The sequence below is a fragment of the Ictalurus furcatus genome, chromosome 19, assembly GCF_023375685.1.
Source record: "Ictalurus furcatus strain D&B chromosome 19, Billie_1.0, whole genome shotgun sequence".
NCBI lineage: Eukaryota > Metazoa > Chordata > Actinopteri > Siluriformes > Ictaluridae > Ictalurus > Ictalurus furcatus.
In genome coordinates, this window is record NC_071273.1 from 3260416 (window position 1) to 3273685 (window position 13270).

Consider the following 13270-nt stretch of genomic DNA (forward strand, 5'->3'; position numbering starts at 1 on the left):
CCTCCCTGCGCGTGGGGGCAAAATAAACTCACGACCTTTATTACAGCTCCTGTTTTAAACTTCTAAATTATTGCCCTAACAGTGAATATGGATATCTTCAGGTGTGTAGATATTTTTTTCTATGCAGTGCCTGATTTATGAAGGTCACCACACTTTTGTCTGATTTCTTTTGTGTGTTCTTTACCCCATGTTGATGAGTGACTAAGGGAATTTGGCCTCTGTGTCACCTCATATTAATACCTCGGTGAAACAGGAAGTCATGGATTACCACTTCCTAAACACTCAAATGAACTTTTAAAAAAGTAAAATATAAATATGTTTCGGTTACATTTTTTTCACCTGAATTTTTAGGTTTGTAAATAGTTTTTTATTTTTATTTTATTGATTCTTAATTAACCACAAAAATACACTCACTGGTCACTTTAACAGGAATTCACCTTCAGTGATCATTTTGTTCTGGTCATAGTGGCAGTGGACACTGAGCCTATCCCAGGAACACTGGGCACGAGACTGAAATACCCCCCACCCCACACACACACACATCTGTGCCAATCACATACAAACACTCAAGTATGTTGACATTGTGTTTATATTAATAATCACACAATAGTGTTTATTGGTGACTCAAGATCTCTGATAACTGTCCTTTTCAGTTGTGTGCTGTACTAGTTAGGGCTGTGTTGTCTCTTCTTTCCTTACTTTTTATACTAAACAAATATTTAGATTTAAGCACCAAAGGTGGAACCCTATTGTTTTTGTTAGGGTTTTATTTTTTCTTCTTCTTTTAATGATTCTCTGATGAGGAGAGGAAAGACTGCAAGTCATAGAAACACCACGTTCGCCTCACACCTCCAGGTTGGGGGTTCGATTCCCACCGTGGCCCTGTTCAATTCAGTTAAATTCAATTCAATTTTATTTGTATAGCGCTTTTTACAATAGACATTGTCTCAAAGCAGCTTTACAGAAATATATAAATATGTAACTCATGTGTGTGCGGAGTTTGCATGTTCTCCCCGTGCTGTGGGGGTTTCCTCCGGGTACTCTGGTTTCCTCCCCCATTCCAAAGACATGCATGGTAGGCTGATTGGCATGTCCAAAGTGTCCCTAGTGTATGAATGGGGTACACCCCATCCAACGTGTACCCCGCCGTGTGCCTGATGCTCCCTGGGATAGGCTCCAGGTTCCACACGAGCTTGTAGGATAAGCGGTACAGAAAATGGATGGATGGATGGATGGATGTGCAGTATGCCACCCAATACTCAGGCACATGAAAGGACTAACACAGTGGTGGCGCAGTAGCACAAGGTTTTACACTGTGGTCCATATCTCATGAAATAAGTCTTGCAAAAAAACAAGAAGAAGAAGAAGAACCATTTAGCTCTGCCCACTCTAATTTATTACAATTAGTGTAATATGCAAAACCTAGTAAATCGCAAACTAGGATTTTTGATTTATCTTCACAAATTTGGTGTCAAACTACTCAGCAGAGTGGGAAGCTCAATAATGACGAGAAAGATGTTGACATTTGTAAACAATATGGCCACCATACAGTCAGTTCTATTGAGGCAGAGCCTAATTTCCTCAAACGGCTGTAACTTATGATTGCTTGAATGGATTTGCACCAAACCTGAAAGGCTATAATACAATATTACAATATTCTGAGATCATAAGCAATGTTTGGGGCATAGTCATTCATAGGGGCTGAGCTATGGTGATATAACTGTTTCTCAGTAACTACAAGTTACATTGAGCTAAAATTTGTTATGCTGCATCTTTGTGCTAATCTGTACATGATAAACATAGCTGCCATCAGCCACTCAGAATGAAGCAGGCATTTGACAGGATTAACACTGAGCTATTATCACAAAATTTGAACGGTAGGTTCATGTAGGGACCCCCTACTGTCTGATACAATCTCATTCAGATTGGCCAGTGGGGGGCACTATTCATGGTTGTGTGCACAAAACAAGGTGTGCAGTTAAGTCTCTTTTTTAGCTGGATTGTTTTGCTCAGTCCAAACAAAAGTTGGAACATTTAGCTCCACCCACTCAAATTTGTGACAATTTGCATAATATGTGGGATCTACTAAAAATTGGAGGCAGAGTGTGAACCTCAATATTTATCAAAAACCATTTATAAACAATATGGATGCCACATGCCAAACAATTCTTATGAGGTGGAGCCTAAGTTATAATTATTTGCATGGATTTGCAAAAATTTGGGGCATGGCTGGGTTCAGTTCAAATAACTCATATCTGGGCTAATCTCTAGCTGCCTCCACAGTAGGCGAAAAGCAGTACGCCAAAGGAGTAGTATGTCCGAATTCTCAGTATTCATAAACGGTAGGCGAGAAATATCCGGATGACCTCCTGCTTCCGCCTCCATTCTGAACCACTGCACACTGTCCTATCCCATAACGCAATGGGACTGGCGTGGAACAGCTCTCAGAATTAACACTGCATGGTATGTCTGGATTGTATTCAAGCTTACCACTTATACTGATCAGCACACGCCAAGCAGAAAGTACTGAATCGAATGCAGTAGGTACTGTCACAGTATGCGATTTCAGATGCAGCCTCTTAGTTTTGATGATGACGTGATTACTTAAAAAACATGGCTGACAGATTTCAGCACGCATTTAACAGGGTTAATACTGACCTATTGTCATGAAACTTGAATGGTATGTTCAGGTAGAGAACCACTACTATCTGAAGCAGTCTTACTCAAACTGGCCACTGGGGATGCTATACATATTTGTGCACACAGAAACAAGCATATCTCTTGAAAAATACAGTGAACATTCTTTTTGAGATTGTGTCTTTAACTCAAACTCTTTTGAGTTAAAGTGCACCTATTAGAGTTTTTCAAATATTACCTTTCATGTAGTGTGTTATATACGTAGCTGTTTGTGAATGTAAAAAATCTGCAAAGTTTCAAAAATCAATGCGCACGACAAATGGAGTTATCGACTCCCAAAAAAAGGAAGCGATTCTGAACAGCTGAATCGAGTCGTTAGTGATTCCAGACTTTACTTCCTGTACTAACCTACGCAGGTTCGTAACAATAAGCCCCGCCTCTGGTCTTCATCGGCTGCTCGCTGACAGACGGAGCTGAAACACGTTAGGGTAGTGGGCGTTTCCATTTTGAAACACGCTGACAGCAGTAGACCAATCACAACATCTGATCAATCAGAGCAGAGTATGCTCTCTGAAAGGAGGAGTTTACAATGAGTCCTTTAGAACGGATCATTTTGCGATTCGTTTGTGATACTTGGGGGTAATGTAATGCTGCAATTTAAATTATGAGCACATTAAAGTGTTTTTTTGACCTCGGATGTGTGTAAATCTATTGTATGAGCTTGTATTGTATGACCTTTAACACTAAATTAGGCACGTTTCAAAACCATAATAGGTGCGCTTTAAAGGCACAGCTTTTTTTGACCATTTAGCTCCGCCTACAGACATTTTTGATAATTTGCATAATATGCTAAACATACTTTTGCAAATTGGTGCTAGAATTTTTGACCAATGTTCACAATCTTGATGTCAAAACACTCAGGTGAGTGTACATCTCAATAATCATCAAGAATATGTTGACATTTGTAAACAATATGGCTTCCATACATCAATAAGGAGATGGAGACTAATTTAGATCTCTATAATAACTCGTAATTGACTCTATAACTCATAATTTCTTGCATGGTTTCCCATAAATCTTGAAATGCGTAGTAAGCCATGCAGCTCAGTTGGACACTTGTTCATATTTTTTGCACAGAAAAAAACCCTCTAGTATATCTCTGGAAAAATAAGGTTAATAGTGAAATCTTTTTCCTCATATTCTTTTGGCTGAGCACATAAAAATTTGCCTTTTGGATCACACCAACTCAAGTTTATGAAATTTTGCAAAATATTCAAAGTTTTATTTTTCCAAACCAATGCTAGTATTTTGTTCCCAAGATTGGTGGCAAATTACTCAGCAGAGTCTAATATTACAAGGATGAAACAATTCAATTCAATTCAGCTTTATGTGTATAGTGCTTTTAACAGTGGACATTGTCCCAGAGCAGTGGTACAGAAATATATAAATTCAGGATATAGATTTTAAATGTAGGAATTTATCTCTAATGAGCAGCCAGAGGCGACGGTGGTGAGGAAGAAACCTTGAGAGGAACCCGTCTTCATCTGGGTGACACCGGAGAGTGCGATTATAAATAAATACACCCCTTCTATAAATGTGCTAATACTACATGATCAAATAGTGCAGTTGTGTAACCAGGAAAAGTAACCAGTTTTGTTGAACTTCTCCACGGTTCACTGATGGAGAGTTGATCGCAGAACTGTTTGTGGTAGTTGCAGTGCTAGCCATCACAGCATAACTGTTCATATGAACTGAGGTCCAAAGCATCTTTATGATATTTTAAATGGTACCATCCTCAGTAATCTCAATGATCTTTAGGCAGCACCATGTGAGGTCGTCAGCAGCAGCATGTGACTTCCAACTGATGAAGTAGGGCATCAGGATGGATCAGGCAGGTCTGGAGAGCAGAAGGGGTCAGGATCCCTGGAATCTCAGGAGTATCATGTGTAGCTCGACAGAAAGAGAGAGGGAGAGATTATTAGGTATGCTTATTACCCTGTAATGGTTAAGGACAATGTACTTTGCGTGAGTAAAAGCAGGGACTCGGGCAAGACTGGCTATGACAACATAACTGAAAGAGAGAGCCTCACACATGAGGGAGCCCTGGGACATAAGGCGGCCAGCCACTCCACCATCAACAAACCTGGGTGAACGCATGAAAGTGGAGGTTGCGACAACATCTAAACATCCCAGTTCACCACAACACTCTATACCTATGAGCCTCTAGATCTGCTCCTTTACCTAAGAAAAAAACTCTTCACAAAAATCTTGACTAAACAAATACGTTTTAAGCCTAGACTTAAACACTGAGACTGTGTCTGAGTCCCGAACACTAATTGAAAGACTGTTCCATGACTGTGGGGCTCTATAAGAGAAAGCTCTTCCCCCTGCTGTAGCCTTCACTATTCCAGGTACCAACAAATAGCCTGCATCTTTTTATCTAAGTAGGCGTGGCGGATCATAGAAGACCAAAAGTTCACTCAGGTACTGTGGTGCGAGACCGTTTAGTGCTTTATAAGTTAATAATAGTATTTTATAATCAATGTGAGATTTCACTGGGAGCCAGTGCAGTGTGGATAAGATTGGGGTGATGTGGTCGTATCTTCTGGTTCTAGTTAGGACTCTAGCAGCTGCATTCTGGACTAACTGGAGTTTGTTTATGCTCCTACTGGAACATCCAGACAGTAAGGCATTACAGTAATCTAGTCTAGAGGTGACGAAAGCATGAACTAATATTTCTGCATCATGTAGTGACATTATATTTCTTATCTTAGAAATATTTCTGAGATGAAAGAAGACTATCCTAGTAATATTATCTACATGAGCTGCAAATGATAGACTGGAGTCAATAATCACTCCAAGGTCTTTTACTGCTGTACATGATGAAACAGAAAGACCATCCAGAGTAACCATGTGATCAGAAAGATTACTTCTAGCTACACATGGTCCTAGTACAAGTTCTTCTGTTTTATCTGAATGAAGTAAAAGGAAGTTAATAATCATCCAACGTCTAATGTCCTTTACACAGTCCTCAACTTTACTAAGCTGCTGTCTGTCCTCTGGCTTCGCTGAAACATACAGCTGTGTATCATCAGCATAACAGTGGAAGATAATTCCATGTTTACGAATAATTTGACCTAGAGGTAACATATATTGGAACACCAAACTTTACTTCAGTATGCGTGGAGAAGACTCCATTTACAGCTACGAACTGATAACGATCAGTTAAATAAGACCTGAGCCAGGAGAGGACTGTTTAATGCCAACAACATTTTCTAATCTATCAAGGAGAATAGTGTGATCTATAGTATCAAAAGCTGCACTAAGGTAAAGTAACACAAGCAGCGAGACACAACCCTGATCAGAGGTCAGTAGTAGGTCATTTACTACTTTAACCAGTGCTGTCTCTGTGCTATGATGAGGTCTAAATCCTGACTGATCCATTTCATGAATGTTGTTCCTATGTAAGTACGAGCATAGCTGCTGTGTACAACCTTTTCTATTTATCTTGGAGATAAAGGGGAGATTTGATATTGGCCTATAGCTGGACAGTTGACAGGGGTCGAGGTCATGTCTACTAACTAAAAATGTTAAACATATGTCTATAATTACTGTAGAATAAAAAATACACTATATGGCCAAAAGTATGTGGACCCCTGACCATCACATCCATATGTGGTTCTTCCACAAACTGTTGTCACACAGTTGGAAGCACACAATTGTATAGAATGTGTTTGTATGCTGTAGCGTTATAATTTCCCTTCACTGGAACTAAGAGGCTCAAACCTGTTCCAGCATGACGAGCTCCATGAAGACATGGTTTGTTAAGTTTGGAGTGGAAGAACTCGAGTGTCCTGCACAGACCCTTGAGCTCAACCCCACTGAACACCTTTGGGATGAACGCAGACAGACACTGACTGCACCCCAGGCCTCCTGACCCAACATCAGTGCCTGACCTCACTAATGCTCTTATGGCTGAATGAACACAAATTCCCACTGCCAAGCCTTCACAGAAGAGTGGAGCTTATTATAACAGCAAGGAAGCGGGGGGGTTGGGTGGGGGGGGTCAAATGTGGAATGGGATGTTCAATACCCATATGAAAAACACATATGAGTGTTATGGTCAGGTGTCCACATACTTTTGGACCTATAGTGTATATCATGCCATCATATCCATCCATCCATCCATTCTACCGCTTGCTCCTTTTCAGGGTCACGGGGAACCTGGAGCCTATCCCAGGGAGCATCGGGCACAAAGCGGGGTACACCCTGGACAGGGTGCCAGTCCATCACGGGGCACACTCACATACACATACACTACGGACACTTTAGACACGCCAATCAGCCTACCATGCATGTCTTTGGACTGGGGGAGGAAACCAGAGTACCTGGAGGAAACCCCCGCACACACAGGGCCCCGGCGGGACTCGAACCCCCCGACCCTGGAGGTGTGAGGCGAACGTGCTAACCACTAAGCCACCGTGTGCCCATCATATCTGAAATCACAGTTCATGTCATACCTTTCAGATGTAAATGAAGAAGGTCTGCCTTGTAGTGTAGCTAAATTGTTGATTAGAAGGTGGTTAAATATAAGGAGGCAGAGGAGGTGGGATGGGCACACAGTCAGGACATGTTCACCGGCCAGTTCATATCCACTAATTCCACTAACTGATAGTCCTGACATCTCAGAGAAGAGAGATGGACTCCCAGGCAGAAAGCGTTTCCCTTCTTAGACACTGTGAAACTGTGCATTATAGCACTAGTTTGTTTTATCTTCTTTGAATAAATATGACAATGCATTTTGGACACATTTTTTAAATAACATGAGGGTCATTTAAAAAAAAACTTTACAATTTACTTTACTTATTAAACTTTACATTTAATAAGGAGCATTGTCCAGTTTTTAATAGATTGTATGAAGATGAATGAACAAAAGATAAAGCTTAATAAGAGCCTGTAATTTGTAAATTCCTAAAAGAGATTGATGGATGATGTAAAATTTCTGTGCAACTAATCATTGTCATCTCAGTCACCCTCCAACCCCCCCTCCCAGTTTGGGCTGCCATGTGTCTTGTCTTGAACGCACTTTCAGACTGTCCAGTGCACATGTTGTGAAGCGTATAAGCAGCCACAATGATCTACACAGTGATATACACATCATGCAGCCAGCAGTACCATCTTCTCCCTATTCATATCCATGCAGGGATTTCCGGTGTATATTCAAGTTTATTCAAGTTCAAGTTCAAGTGGTAATATGATGAGTGCCATGAGTTCCTGGTAAAAAGGAAAAAACCTAGAACTGTACTCTTGTTATTCTCAGAATGGAGTGAGGAGTCTGTGGCTATCCATATCAAAACCATGTTCCAGTTTTCAGAAAAAGAGGCTACACAAGGTTCTGGACATAGAGGAAGACCTTAGAGTACCTGAATGCAGATACTCTACTATTACTATTACTAGTGGTAGTAGCCGACCTTCCAAAATCTCTCCAAGAACACAGTTATGACTCATCCAGGAAGTCAAAAAAGAACCAAGGACAACATCAAAAGACCTACAGGTCTCTCTTACATCAATAAAGGTTCATGACTCCACTATCAGAAAGACACTGTGCAAAAATGGCTCCATGGAAGTGTGGAAAGGTGAAAATCACTGCTAACCCAGAAGAACATTAAGGCTCATCTGAAATTTGCCAAAACACACCTTGGTGATCCTCAAACCTTTTGGGAGAATGTTCTGTGGATTGATGAGTCGAAAGTGGAACTGTTTGGAAGACAGAGGTCCCGTTACATCTGGTGTAAACCAGACACTGAATTCCACTAAAAGATCATCATAGCTACGGTTGAGCATGGTGGAGGTAGTGTGATGGTGTGGGGATGCTTTGCTGCTTCAGGACCTGGGAAAATTGCAGTAATTGAGGGAAACATGAATTCTTCTCTCTTGTCCGGTCTTCAGTCTGTAAGTTGAAACTCAAGAGCAACTGGATTATGCAGCAAGACAATGATCCAAAGTGTAGGAGTACATCCTAGTCCTAGAACTAAGTGAAAGACTGTTCTCCAGTTATCGGAAGCATTCGGTTGCAGTTATTGCTGCTACAGACGGCACAAACACTTTTAAGTTTAAGGGGGAAATTAGTTTCTCACATTGGTGATAGGTGTTGGATAACTTTTTTACTTCAATAAAAAAATACAATAAGTAAAAACTGTACTGTTTACTCAGGTTGCCTTTGTTGTATTTCATATGAAGAAGATAAATGTCTATTTAGTATGAGATATACACAAAACCAGAAGAAATCAAATACTTTTTCACAGCACTGTATATGGCATAAAAAAACAGTCTGTTAGCACATTAGTACATTGAATTGCAAGCACAGACATTTTTAACTAGTGATTTGCTGTAAAACATTCATCAAAGGTCTTTGACTTGCATAATGCATTCCATTTACATTACTATTCTGCCACTATGCAATGTATAATTTGGCAGTAAATACCACAAAAATGTTCCAAAGTATAAAAATGCTAAAAGATTTTCCTGATATCTCTGATGTTTCTAAGCATAAAACATATAGGACAGTCAGATGAGCATGTGGAGTCAGCATACATTTTCTAGTGATTTAATAATACTAATTCTAAACACATACAAATACTAACCTGCTGAATCAAAAATAATAAGACAACAAAAAAGAAGCAGCAAAATTACTAGGTTGAAATGACAGATTTAAATGAACCAATAGACAAAGTGATAAAGACCATTATATGTTCAAATAAACACAAAACAATACATTTCAACAGCTTCAAACTAAAGGAAAGATTATAATAGATTTAAATACACTCAATATTGAGCAATATACACACCAAATACACACAATATTGTGTCACACTACTCCACTTCTCTCACATGCTCTGTACTGAACTATAATACTATACTATACTATATAATACTATACTATACTATATTATACTATACTATACTATACTTTACTATACTATACTATCTTATACTATACTATACTATACTATACTATACTGTACTATACTTTACTATACTATACTATACTGTATTATACTATACTATACTTTACTATACTATACTATACTATACTGTACTATACTTTACTATACTATACTATACTTTACTATACTATATTATACTATATTATACTATACTATACTATATTATACTATACTTTACTATTCTATACTATACTATACTATATTATACTGTACTATACTACACTTTACTATACTATACTATACTTTACTATACTATATTATACTATACTTTACTATACTATACTATACTATATTATACTATACTATACTATACTATACTATATTATACTGTACTATACTTTACTATACTATATTATACTATACTATACTATACTTTACTATACTACACTTTACTATATTATACTATACTTTACTATACTATGCTATATTATACTGTACTATACTTTACTATACTATATTATGCTATACTTTACTATACTACACTTTACTATATTATACTATACTTTACTATACTATACTATACTATATTATACTGTACTATACTTTACTATACTATATTATACTATACTATACTATACTATACTATATTATACTATACTATACTATACTCTATTATACTTTACTATACTATACTATACTATACTTTACTATACTATACTATATTATACTATACTATACTATACTCAAAGTGTTTTTTTGATTACTCACCTGAATTGAATGGTTTTAATCCACAATTCTATAACTCACATGACTATAGCCATAGCAGAGGTTCTTAGTGTGGGGTCTGTGAAGCATAGCCAGAGGAGCTATGACTGTGAGTGTGTGAGTGTGTGTGTGTGTGTGTGTGTGTGTGTGTGTGTGTGTGTGTGTGTTTTACAGGATTTCCCAATCCCAATAATTATCAATTATGGTCACTTGAATTGAATGGGTTTAAATCAAACATCAATAACTCAAAAACAAGTAGCCTATAAATAATGTCAACTCAGACCTAATGTCTACTGTCAGTGGAAATTTTGGGGATAATAATAATAAGAAAACCACTAACCGAGACAAAAAGGGAGACGAGAGAGAGATGGAGAAACTGGTGCAACGGTGATGACAACTCTGAAGGAACTGGAAGAAGGTAACAGCAAGCGTGAAATAAAGTCTCAAAGTGCTGTGGAAGGATATCAAGCAAAGGCTTGCCAGCCTGCAGACGGGTGAGCACATCCGAAAGCGCAGGAAGCTGTTGGAGGAATCAAAGAATGGGAAGCTAGATACGACCAGGGAGGAGCTGGTAGAATACATCAGAAGGTAGTACAGCGACCCAGAAAGGAATGAGCCATTAGCTTCACCAAGGTACATGGCTCATACAGCCCTACCCGTGTCCCAGTTTAACATCTTGCCTCCCAAGCTCAGCGAAGTCTGAGAGGTCACAAGAAAAGCCAGATCATCAGCAGCTCCACGCCCTACAAGCTCTATAAGAACTGCCCTGCAGTACTGAAGCTGCTGTGGACCCTCATATAAGCTGCCTGGAGAAAGCAATGCATCCCATTGCAGTGGCAAGGAGCAGTGGAGGTATTCATCCCTGAGGAAAAGGACTCGTAAGCTTCGCCTTACTCAACATTGTAGGAAAGATCTTCTTCTCTGTTTTGGCACAGAGAATAACCAACTATCTCCAGGAGAATGTGGACACCAGCTGCCAGAAGGAAGGGGTCCCAGGCTTCCCAGGGTGTGTGGAGCACTCATCTGTGATTTGGGAGCAGATCAAACTGGGCAAGTACAAAAGGAATTATCTGCGCATAGTTTGGCTTGACCTAGTGAATGCGTATGGATCAGTGCCACATTACTTCATCAACTACGCCACTGAATTCTTCCACATGCCTGACAACATCAGGAGCCTGGCCTCCTTTGAGGACCTACAGTTGAGGTTTGCCCTCCAGGACTTCACTACCAGATCACAGCAGTTGGAGGTAGGAATTGCCATGGGATGCTCAATCTTGTTTGTGGTCGCCTTTGAGGTAAAACTCATTGGAGCAAGACAGATGGTGGGAGGAGTCAGATTGCCATCTGGACAGAAACTGCCCCCGGAGAAGCTACATGGATGATGTTACTAGCCTCCTGCCAACAGTGCCATGTACAGCTACGTTGCTAAAAAGCATGAATTAACTAATGTCCTGGGCAAAGGTGAAGATCAAGCCTGCTAAGTATGGAAGTCTCTCGCTCAGGAAAGGGGTTAGGAACTGTGAGAAAAACCCACTGCTGGCTGAACAGTCCATCAAAAGCCTTGGGAAACAGTATACAGCTTAGCTCTCTGATAAGCACATGGGGAAGAGCATGCTGAAACAGCTTTCTGATGATCTGGCAAGGACTGACCAAAGCCAGCTTCCAGGAAAGTACAAGGTGTGGTGCTCCCACACCACACTGCATTAGAGAATAGTGTGCCTGTTGAAATTGTGTGAAATCCCCTTATCCATAGTAAGCAAGATGGATGGGAAAGCCAACTCATTCATCAGAAAGCTGGGCTTGCCACAATGCCCATATGAAACTCTCTTTTTAATGAACATATTACAGCTGCTGCTGCAATCCATCAGAATGGTCTACAAGCAGGAGAAGACCAGGCTAGTGCTGGAGCTGAGGGAGTACACTGACCAGGGAGTGTGACGTACAAATGTCCAGGTCCACACGGGCCACAAGTGGAAAACCCATGCTGAAGTCGATCTGTCAATTAGCAGGTTGCAGCACTAAAGAGAGGAAGGAACTGGTAGTGTCTGAGGTGACAAGAATGGAGGATGAGTGCTAGAAGATCAAGGCTGTAGCACAGGGTCAACAGGAGCCTGCCAATGTTGGAAGGCGCTATTGACAGAAGCATGGCGGACCTGTAGGAAATCCCACAGGCAAGGCTTAGTTTTCTTAGCAGGGCAACATACAACATGCTCCCCTTCCCACTGAACCTGCACCAGTGGTTTGGCCAGGAAGAATACTGCACCCTCTGTAGCAGTCCAAAGCAAGTCTCCTGCACATGTTGTCAGGCCTTAAGCTTGTGCTCTACCAAGGGCACTACAGGTGGCAACACAATGAGCAGATTGGCCGAGGTTCTGCAAGGGGTGTAGACAAGTCATAAACAGAGATCATACTCAACCAGTGTGTCAGCACATCCAATTTGTCAGAGAATGTGGGGGCAATACAAGTGCCACACCAAGAGTTCCATAAAGGTTAGCTCCTTTCACCAAGGACTGGAGAATGAGAGTTGATCTTGGCAGGAAGTTCCAGTTCCCTAGTGAGATCACCAACACAAGTCTCCGCCCTGATGTAGTGATGTGGACCAGTGGCGCCAAGACTAACCTAACTTTCCCATGGGAGGAAGGAATATAAGCTGTCTTTGAGAGGAAGATGCTGAAGTACTCAATCTTGTCGTTGAGTGTAATGAGGCTGGCTGGAGAACCATCATCTACCTGGTAGAAGTAGGATGCCATGGCCTTGTTGGACTATCAACTGTTCGCCACCTGAGGGTTATAGGAGTAACTGGAGCAAACCAGCGGAAGGCGCTAAAAGACCTGGCTGAAGAGGCAGTGAAATGCAACCAGGAGATTTAAAGCGGTTAAAGGAGCCAAACGTTGTTGAGCAGTGGTACCTGGCTGATGACC